This window comes from Terrapene carolina, unplaced genomic scaffold (genome assembly GCF_002925995.2).
Source record: "Terrapene carolina triunguis isolate 2854851 unplaced genomic scaffold, T_m_triunguis-2.0 Scaffold95, whole genome shotgun sequence".
NCBI classification, from domain to species: domain Eukaryota; kingdom Metazoa; phylum Chordata; order Testudines; family Emydidae; genus Terrapene; species Terrapene triunguis.
Window position 1 is genome coordinate 40057313 of NW_020664446.1, and position 11773 is coordinate 40069085.

Consider the following 11773-nt stretch of genomic DNA (forward strand, 5'->3'; position numbering starts at 1 on the left):
CCCAGAGCCCTCACCCCTTCCTGCACCCCAACCCCCTGCCTCAACCCACAGCCCTCTCCCACACTCTGAATCCTTTGGCCCCACCTCCCAGCCTGGAGCCCCCTCCTGCACCCCAAACTCCGGGGATCCCTGTAAACCTATGTACCCCTGTGCCCTCTGCCAGCTGGCATCAAGAGGTTCTTGGGTCAAGAGACTTTGAACTGATTTGCAATCAAACAATGCAAATCCTATCCTCAATATTATTTCTAGGCTCCTTCTCAAGACCATGGAGTGGAGAAGGCTGTTACTAAGCTCTTCTTCTTTTACACACACAGACACACAGAGCTGGGGGAGGACACCACCAAGAGCATCTTCAGCTCAGCCTCCTTCCAGACTTTGGAATGAGAGAGTGCCAGAAGTTTCTTCACTCCTACCCCAGTTCTCCAACGTCCAAAGGCATTTCTGCTGAGAAGTTCTCCAATCCACATAAGCCACCATGATTAGCCTACTTTGATCATCTTTTTCTCTACCCACAAGCCTGAGAGAGGTCTCGGGAAAAGGCATTGGAACAATACTCTTTTCAAAGGCCATAGTAGCTTTCTCCTATTGCTTGTGCCAGTTCCTGCAGTGCATTCTGGGATGTTCCTATGTGGTGCTGGCACCAGCAAAGAGAAGCAGCAGGTGCTGGCTTCTAAGCAGAGGCAGCTGCAGGCATTCCTTGGGGAGGCAAGAGGGCTGTGAGGCCTTTATCTGTGCAAAATGTAAAGAGAAAGGTCTCTCATTAAACCCGCACAACTTTAAAAACTATTTTTAAAAGCAATGTCTGGCTGGGCCAATGGGCTTCCTCGGGGATTTCTAGGAACACATGGAGGAGAGGAGGAGGAGGGGGGCATGGCACAGGATAAAAGGTACTGCAAGGGGGCTAAACAGCTGGGAAAGGGCCCCTCCAGCATGGAGGGGTATAGAAGAGAGGGGAACAACACAGGGCGACAGACTTTATGCCTGGGCAAAGGCTCAACCTGGTCAGGGTAACAGTAGAGCACAGGGGAGGCTACACAATAGGACCTGTGCTTCAACTGCAATGGAAGGAGGGGGAAAGCTACGATACGGTCATATTCAGGCCTGTGTCTGGCAGGCCAGATTTGTCATGACATAGATATGAAATGTAATGATGGCCTTCAAATGCTGAAATCACAAACAGTAGCATCATGTCATGATGACATATGAGGACACCACAACTCAAGCACATGAAATGTCAGTGCGTCTGCATGATGCCACAATAGGACATAAGGACATTACATTTCAGAGTTGTGAATTCTCAACATAACTTCACTCCATTACCACATGGAGTGATGATGTTGCAGCTCAGAGCTATAAAGATGCAAACCAGCTTATCACACTTGCACTTGAAATCATACCTTGAAGCACAAAAGTTCAGTGCATAACATCACAGATGAATGTGTTGTCACAGTGTAGTAGAAATGCACCATCATTGGACACATCAAAGCTCAAAATGATGAAATCATGACATAGCTACATCACAAAGCCATATAACAGAATCACCGCTCAAATGAAGTCAACAGTATCACTGTGACATGAGGACATCACATGAATGGATGTAATGATGTAGCATGAGTGATGAAATTACACTAGCATTGTGCCATCAAAGTACACCTCTACCCCGATATAACGCGACCCGATATAACACGAATTCTGATATAAAGCAGTGCTCCCGGGGGGGGGGGGGGGGGGGGGCTGCGCACTCCGGCGGATCAAAGCAAGTTCGATATAACACGGTTTTACCTATAACACGGTAAGATTTTTTGGCTCCCAAGGACAGCGTTATATCGGGGTAGAGGTGTAGTGAAATCACAATATTTTGTCATTACCTGGTGGTAGAACCAGATGACAACAGAGATTAATATGATGAATTGGGAATGCAATACAATTGCACAACCATGTGATGTTACAATGTCATAGACTGATGAGGCAATAAAGTCAAAGGGCAACAGTATCATGACATAGTCTAACAATATCATAGCTTAATATGATGAGATCATAACACAGCATCATTGTGACAAGTAATATTGTAGCTTAAAGCATGAAGTTATCATGCAACATGACATTGCAAATAAAAATTAAATCGCAACATAACATCAATGCATTTTGCAGAGTATTGCTTTGCTGTGTGAAAATATTGTGACTTCATCTCAGAGTTGCAATGCAGCAGCATCAGGGTATGACATGACATCACAACTCAGAGCAATGAAGTCAAAATGTAACATCATTTTGTTGTTAGACAACATGCTGCTACAGAGGCTTACAGCTATTCTTCAGTGATCTTGTGAGCCCTGCAGAATGCAAAACAGTTCCATTGAAACTGGAAATTGGAATGTTCCTGCAAAATTTGGAATGGATAGCAACATCAGGGTTTTGATGGGGGGGAGATATATGTAAATATATTAATTAAATCTTGCTATGAATGAAGATTTTGATGTATGTGGGGTTCATATGATGAAATGTGTAAGAAATTCCTTGAAAGGTCATTTACTTTGATTATTTTTCTTAGAAGGGACTTCCTGTCTTTGGGTTATTACAGTAACTCTGATAGTTCCTTTTTTAATTCTGTAAAAGGAATATTCTGGAAAGCAAATAAGAGCATTAATTTTGATTTTGGATGTGGCCCCAGAATTGCTGTATTAAGCGATGGGCGTTCAAAAATAATTTTTTTTAATGTACAAGTAGTTCCCACACATACCAATATTCTTATGGCTCTGAATAAAATAAAGCGTTTGACTCAAAAGCAGCTGGGATCATGTATTTTTTGAAGTCCAAAGCACAAGATGATTGGTTTCCTGATGAAAATTTATTAGAGTGTTGGTTCTGCATGGACGATTTATTGTAAAACTCTGGAATTTCTCTCAGTCTGTTTATGCGAATTGCCAGGAGCTGGATCACAACAACATCAGCTGCAGGCAGCTTATTGCTATGTTTTGAAATCTGCCATGGTACTGGACAACTACCTTTCTGATTTCTCCCCACTCCATCCTTACTCCCAGTTTTAATATGCCTTTCACTGTATGTTAATTTTTTTCCCATTTAAAGTCACTTTATGTTCACAGAGTGCAGTAAGCTTTTTGTACACTTTGGCACAGCCATAAACAGCTATTAGTCTATGAATGAGTATTAAGACTTTCAGCATCCTTACTTCCACTTCCTAACCACATGAACACACCAGATTGGGCTTTCGTGAACTGGCACCACCTGGAACAGACTTTCCTCAACAATTAAATTCTGTACTGGGCTTCATATGATACAGAAACATAGAACTAGGCTTCCCTCAACTTGAAGTAATCAGAACGGGCATTTTTTAAACCAGAACCTCTGATTTTTTTTTTACCTCATGCGTAAAAAGTAAATGACAGAGGGATAGTTGGACAAAGTATAGCCCTTTTGAAGTGAATTATAGGAAAATGGTTAAAGGTGTTAAGACTGCTGTGATCTTCAAAAAATCACTGGATTTTATAGATTCCAGATATTATTTAGGGCTGTTGTGCAAGACAGACAACTGTTAAAAATACAGACCAGAGCCTGTTGGTGAATGACATAGATAAGGTTTTGCTTTTACATCCCTCCGGTCTCTGTGCCATCATCTCTCTGAATCCTACTACTTTCACAGGCTCTCTAGGTCCCAGTACTATTACAGTCTTTCCAGGTCTGGCTGCTACAGTCCTCTTTATGTTTTTTTTCTACCCTTTACCTTTGGTCTCTGGTGCTGCTGCTTTCTCTGTCCTCTCGCCTATTTGACAACTGTTTTTTTTTTCCCAGGCAACTTCTCTAAACAATATCATTTATTTTTTACATAATGTGCTTCATAGAAAGTATCACAGACTGATTTACAGAGAGAGATTAATCTCAGTTTCTTCAGAGTTTTTCACTGAATTCTTTTGTAGGGCCCTACTCTATATGAGCAATCCCTACTGCTTTTAGGGCTCCTGGACTCAATTCTCTTTCTCGATGGGAAAGAAAGGTGGATTCTCCATCATTTGGTATCTTTAAATCAAGGCTGATTGTCTTTCTAAAATAGATGCTGTTGCTCAGACTGAAATTATGGGTTTGATGCAGAAATTACAGGGGAAGGTTCTATGGCCTGTGTTATGTGGGATGCCAGACTAGTCCTATTCATAATGGGCCCTTCTCACCTTAAAATCTATGAAAAGTGAGGATTTCACATTCAGACTCTACCTTGGGGTCCCAGTTACAGAAGCACAGGACTTGAAAAACATTGTTTTTGTATGACCTCAGAACATCCACTGCCTACAACAGCTGAGCCTATTGATGCTCTTCAGTGCTCCTAGCCCAGTCCTCATGCTGGCTGGAACTGCTCCTTTACAAAAATAAAATCATGGTGTCAACAGATACCCTAGAGATAAGTGATTTTGCAGGGTCCAAATTTCAAATGTGGACATCTAAAAAGTATGTCCATATCCCACTCTTAGATTGGTACTTGGATATTTAAATGCCTGATTTTGCAAGCTCTGGACAATCTATTGCAGCACCCACATCTGGAAGTTGGGTTTTAACTCTAATATAAAAAATAAATTTCAACAACTATTTTTTAAATGTTTTCAATATAACAAAGAGAAAATATTGAAAAATAACATAGGAATTTGCTATCACAGCTGCCTGATGCTATAAATTAGAACACAAGTAATTCACCTCCCACTTGAATGCACAACAAGCATGATACTTTTATTATTTTTACTCTAAGCAAAGATCTGATTTATAAACACCTAAGATAGTGGTTAACATAATTGAATTTATCTTGCAACATTATTTAAAGTCTCCTTCCTTTTTTCCTGCATTTAGATATATCTTGATATTGCATTCCTGGATTCTAATCTGTAACATTAGCGTGGACTAACTTCTGGTTAGTATCAGTAAAATAGCAGCTCTTACTTAGAGACACCAATACTTAACATCATAATAATGGAAGTATTAAAGGATCACAGGTTGCCTAGGCCCAAAATGTAGACCCAGTGCTACTACCTACTCGTCCCTGGGATAAATACCCCCCTGTGGTGCCACTGTCCCCTTTGGCATAGAAAGGTGCAAATTGAATCATTCTCTGAAAAGCACTTGTTCCTCGAGAAAAGAAAGCAAAGTCAAAGAAATACAATAAGTAATCTTTTGAAGAGGACTTAGCTCGAAGAGAAATGCACAGAATTCAGTACAACAACAGATGGGTAAAATCCATAAAGAGTGGCAATAAGAGTATGTGGATGAATCCTGGGATACCATCAGAAACAAAGAACTGGCTGTGAAAATATTTAACTTGAGAGAAAATTGTTACCTCAGAGTTCTAATTTTCAAGTACATTTCTATATGGGTTTTTATCTTTTTTGATTAATTTATTTAACACGGTCCTAAGGATTATTATACTGACACAAGGGACCACTGCATATAATAAGCAGCCTTTGCAAATAAGTATTTGGACCTGTCTTTTACCAGTCATGTTTTGCTCACTGTGTCCTGCCTCTTTTTGCATAGAAAATTGACAGAAGCACAGAATGGGCTTTAAAATAATGATAATATTTTGCATGTACGTAGGCCCTGGTTCTGTAGTTGACTCCATGTGAACAGACTTGCACTCACGCACAGCCCTAGAGTTTCACTCACACAGAGTCAGTGGCAGGACTGGGTCCATAGTACCTTTCTTCTAGAAATCTCAGAGCACTTTAAACCCATTATTTGATTAATATTCACAATATCCCTGTTGTGAGGTAAAAAGTGTTAGACCAAATTTTTTTTACAGATATGTTAAACTGAGAATAATGACATGCCCAAAGTCAAAATGACACACACAGCAAATTAATGATGGAGCCAGCTAAGTACTGGTTCCTAGTCTAAGGTACTAGCAAGTACATCCTACCTCATATGACCTACTTATCCCATTTGTTATTAAAGAGAGACTTAAAGAGACTTGATTCTACATCTTTTCACTGTTCTAGAATAGTGTTGAACAGCAGCCTGGAATGTGATTCCAGTATTTTGTCTACCCCGTTTACTATAAGACAGAACTATGACAATCTGATTCTATGGTGGCATCCAGATGTACCACTGGAAAGATAATAATTATGGATCAGAATTCAAATAACCTAGATAGTAAATCTGTATGAAGAATAAATTGTTGATGCCCTTTACTGATACTTTTTAAAGCTTTCCTCAGTAGATATACTGTTGAATATAAACAGAAGTTTTACAGAACATTTCACGGGTGTATTTGAAGAACCATCCTCCTGGAAAATATTCATTGTGGTTCAGGAGCTGATCAGAAATCCTTCCCAGTGATAACTCTGTCATTATGAAATGGCAGTTTCATTAGAACTCCAGTTCAATAATGAAGTCCCTTTTCATTCTAGATTCCCCAAATGCCTCTTTTATCTACATTCTTGTTCAATAATGACAGGTTTCAGAGTAGCAGCCGTGTTACTCTGTATCCGCAAAAAGAACAGGAGTACTTGTGGCACCTTAGAGACTAACAAATTTATTAGAGCATAAGCTTTCGTGGGCTACAGCCCACTTCTTCGGATGCATATAGAGTGGAACATATATTGAGGAGATATATATACACACATACAGAGAGCATGAACAGGTGGGAGTTGTCTTACCAACTCTGAGAGGCCAATTAAGTAAGAGAAAAAAACTTTTGAAGTGATAATCAAGATAGCTCAGTACAGACAGTTTGATAAGAAGTGTGAGAATACTTACAAGGGGAGATAGATTCAATGTTTGTAATGGCTCAGCCATTCCCAGTCCTTATTCAATCCTGAGTTGATTGTATCTAGTTTGCATATCAATTCCAGCTCAGCAGTCTCTCGTTGGAGTCTGTTTTTGAAGTTTTTCTGTTGTAAGATAGCCACCCGCAGGTCTGTCATTGAATGGCCAGAAAGGTTAAAGTGTTCTCCTAATGGTTTTTGAGTATTATGATTCCTGATGTCAGATTTGTTCCATTAATTCTTTTGCGTAGAGACTGTCCGGTTTGGCCAATGTACATGGCAAAGGGGCACATGATGCTGGCACATGATGGCATATATCACATTGGTAGATGTGCAGGTGAACGAGCCCCTGATGGTATGGCTGATGTGATTAGGTCCTATGATGATGTCACTTGAATAGATATGTGGACAGAGTTGGCATCGGGCTTTGTTACAAGGATAGGTTCCTGGGTCAGTGTTTTTGTTCAGTGATGTGTGGTTGCTGGTGAGTATTTGCTTTAGGTTGGGGGGTTGTCTGTAAGCGAGGACAGGTCTGTCTCCCAAGATCTGTGAGAGTAAAGGATCATCTTTCAGGATAGGTTGTAGATCTCTGATGATGCGCTGGAGAGGTTTTAGTTGGGGGCTGAAGGTGACAGCTAGTGGTGTTCTGTTATTTTCTTTGTTGGGTCTGTCTTGTAGGAGGTGACTTCTGGGTACTCGTCTGGCTCTGTCAATCTGTTTTTTCACTTCAGCAGGTGGGTATTGTAGTTTTAAGAATGCTTGATAGAGATCTTGTAGGTGCTTGTCTCTATCTGAGGGATTGGAGCAAATGCGGTTATATCTTAGAGCTTGGCTGTAGACAATGGATCGTGTGGTGTGTCCTGGATGGAAGCTGGAGGCATGTAGGTAAGTGTAGCGGTCAGTAGGTTTCTGGTATAGGGTGGTATTTATGTGACCATCGCTTATTAGCACAGTAGTGTCCAGGAAATGGACCGCTTGTGTGGATTGATCTAGGCTGAGGTTGATGGTGGGATGGAAATTATTGAAATCATGGTGGAATTCCTCAAGGGCTTCTTTTCCATGGGTCCAGATGATGAAGATGTCATCAATGTAGCGCAAGTAGAGTAGGGGCGTTAGGGGACGAGAGCTAAGGAAGTGTTGTTCTAAGTCAGCCATAAAAATGTTGGCATACTGTGGGGCCATGCGGGTACCCATAGCAGTGCCGCTGACTTGAAGGTATATATTGTCCCCAAATGTGAAATAGTTGTGGGTGAGGACAAAGTCACAAAGTTCAGCCACCAGGTTAGCTGTGACATTATCGGGGATACTGTTCCTGATAGCTTGTAGTCCATCTTTGTGTGGAATATTGGTGTAGAGGGCTTCTACATCCATAGTGGCCAGGATGGTGTTTTCTGGAAGATCACTGATGGATTGTAGTTTCCTCAGGAAGTCAGTGGTGTCTCGAAGATAGCTGGGAGTGCTGGTAGCGTAGGGTCTGAGGAGAGAGTCCACATAACCAGACAAGCCTGATGTTAGGGTGCCAATGCCTGAGATGATGGGGCGTCCAGGATTTCCAGGTTTATGGATCTTGGGTAGCAAATAGAATACCCCTGGTCGGGGTTCTAGGCATGTGTCTGTACAGATTTGTTCCTGTGCTTTGTCAGGGAGTTTTTTTAGCAGATGGTGTAGTTTCTTTAGGTAATCCTCAGTGGGATCAGAGGATAATGGCTTGTAGAATGTGGTGTTAGAGAGCTGTCTAGCAGCCTCTTGGTCATATTCCAATTTATTCATGATGACGACAGCACCTCCTTTGTCAGCCTTTTTGATTATGATGTCAGGGTTGTTTCTGAGGCTGTAGATGGCGTTGTGTTCAGCATGGCTGAGGTTATGGGGCAAGTGATGTTGCTTTTCCACAATTTCAGCCTTTGCACGTTGACGGAAGCAATCTATGTAGAAATCCAGTCTGTTGTTTCGACCGTCCGGAGGAGTCCACGCAGAATCCTTTTTTTTTTTTTTTATAGTGCTGGTAGGGGGGATTCTGTGGGTTAGTATGCTGTTCAGAGGTATGTTGGAAATATTCTTTGAGTCGGAGACGTCGAAAGTAGGATTCTAGGTCACCGCAGAACTGTATCATGTTCGTGGGTCTGGAGGGACAAAAGGAGAGGCCCCGAGATAGGACAGACTCTTCTGCTGGGCTAAGAGTATAGCTGGAAAGATTAACAATATTGCTGGGTGGGTTAAGGGAACTACTGTTGTGGCTCCTTGTGGCATGTAGCAGTTTAGATAGTTTAGTATTCTTTTTCCTTTGTAGAGAGGCAAAGTTTGTCTTGTAAATGGCTTGTCTAGACAGACTCCAACGAGAGACTGCTGAGCTGGAATTGATATGCAAACTAGATACAATCAACTCAGGATTGAATAAGGACTGGGAATGGCTGAGCCATTACAAACATTGAATCTATCTCCCCTTGTAAGTATTCTCACACTTCTTATCAAACTGTCTGTACTGAGCTATCTTGATTATCACTTCAAAAGTTTTTTTCTCTTACTTAATTGGCCTCTCAGAGTTGGTAAGACAACTCCCACCTGTTCATGCTCTCTGTATGTGTGTATATATATCTCCTCAATATATGTTCCACTCTATATGCATCCGAAGAAGTGGGCTGTAGCCCACGAAAGCTTATGCTCTAATAAATTTGTTAGTCTCTAAGGTGCCACAAGTACTGTTCTTTTTGTTCAATAATTGCTTTCTCAAAGGGGGTTTCAAAAGTACTCTCTCACAGTTCTAGTTCATTAAAGACTGTCATAGTTCCCAGTTCTTGGACCATCAAATATGTACTATACATCACAAGATCATTCCTCAGTAATTTCAAATTCCCATATAACTGGGTTCTCATAATCTTTATTCAGCAAAGACTTCCTCAGATTCCTCAGTGTTCTGCAAATCCCCATCCAGCTCTGGTTCCCATGCCTTCCCTGAGTCACCCTGAGACAGGGCCTAATTTGCTAGTTCCACCCAGCTGCAGCAGTTTAGTAATGTCTTCCTGAGGTACATCCATGTCCTCAGATACCTCTCTGGAGTCCTGCAATGCCTATTCAGGCACAGTCAAAAACATGGCCAATTAAAATTTTAAATGTAATGCCCTGATTTTTTGGCATTTTGGTATTTGGCATTCCTACAGTCATTGACAGGAAATGCAACTGCTTTTGGAAAAGCTGAACTGAGTGTGACAGGAACGGACTTCACAGCAGGAAAGAAGTTGGAAAAAAGATGGACAGCCTGATACCATGCAAAGGCTAAGAGGCTAGAAAAAAGCACAAGATGAGAAAGGGATGAAAAGACCAATAATTAATTAACACATGTATACTGTGCTTTAGGATAGTCATTAAAGTTCATAGAAATGGAAATAAAACTGCCAAACAGTGAGATCAATAAGATATTAAATTAAAAAAGACATTTCCAATGCTTGGCACCAAAAGGTTTATCCGGAGAACTGCGGGGGCTCACTGGGGCAGGATACTGGTAATAAGGTACACGACCGTTTCCTTCTAAGTGAAGTCCATCCCTGGTTGGCAGTGGCCAAAAGTCATCATCATCTAATGACTATTCAGTAGTGAATTGTGAAATGAATGTGGTGGCCTCACTCTAGTTCGTATCAGAAAAATGTCACAAGTGAGGATGCTTTCAGCCCCTTTCCCAGAGCTTTATTGCCATCTCTCTGCCAATTTCAACCTCTAAGGTTGCATTTGCCTACCTCTGTTTTTAATAGCACACATGCCCCCCTCAGAACTTATACTCAAATGGCATTTTCATTCTCCTGTACAGTAAGGACCTTTACAGTAAGGACAGGTGTATTTTATGTTAGTCGGGAGCCTAGCTGGAGAGGTAGCTAAAATACTTCACAGTTTATGATTCCCTTTTATTATTATGCAGGTTTGCCCTTTCAAAAATAAATAAATAACTGATTTCACTACGAACCGATGTCCTATGTGTGCTCCAAAGGAAGGAGAGTATAAACAGTTCTGGTAGCATACTTATTCCTGCTAAACCACTTTCTGAAGAAATTTTAATAACCAGGAGCCTACTTCCAGAAATGGAATTTGTTCACTTGACACAAATTCCCGATTGAAAATTGTGTAAGTTTTGCCTTTAACGTGACTTGTCAACCTCTCACCAAATTCCCTGCACTGTAGCAATATGAGCCAATTCTCCCAACAGTCAAGCGAGGAGGGGCATCTTTATCATGTTACAAGTCTGAAACTTGAGAAAGTTTTCAACTTTTTGGGTCAAATTAAAGAGGCAGTGTACTGCAGTGACCTGAGTTCCATTGCCAGCTCTGCCACAGATTTACTGTTTGACACTGGATAAATCACCTAAACCCTAGTTCCATTTCCTGTGGACCACCTCTCTTCCCATTCATGATCACATCCACATGGTTCTCTCTCTCCCCATTCATGATCACATAATGCCTCTAGCAATTACACAATTGCTCATATGGAAAAAAATAATATTAAGAAAGCATTTATGAATTTTGGCTGCTTTTAGTATGGTAAGTGTTTTGTCTGTTTTTAAACTTAATTACACTGCTTTTACTCTTCACTTCATCTACCACTCCCGTCTATTCTGTTTCTCTCAGCTGGAAATTAGGGGACAGCCAGCAATATCTGATGAGCCAGCCCCACACAGACCACCCACAACTGTTCCAATGTCTAACAGTCCCATCTTAAACTTCTGGAATCTCTACTTTCTGGCCTGAGCCATGGGACGCGTGGGGGGGGGGGCGGCATTCTGGACCCAGGGGGATGGTATGTGCTTTTTACGGTGAACCCTTGCTGAACTGAATTAATAATTTCTAGGGCTGTCAAGTAGTTTAATAAATTAACCGCACTGTTAAAACAATAATAGAATACTATTTATTTAAATATTTTTGGATTTTTTCTACATTTTCAAATATATTGATTTCAATTACAACACAGAATACAAAATGTACAGTGCTCGCTTTATATTTATATTTATTACAAATATTTGCACTGTAAAA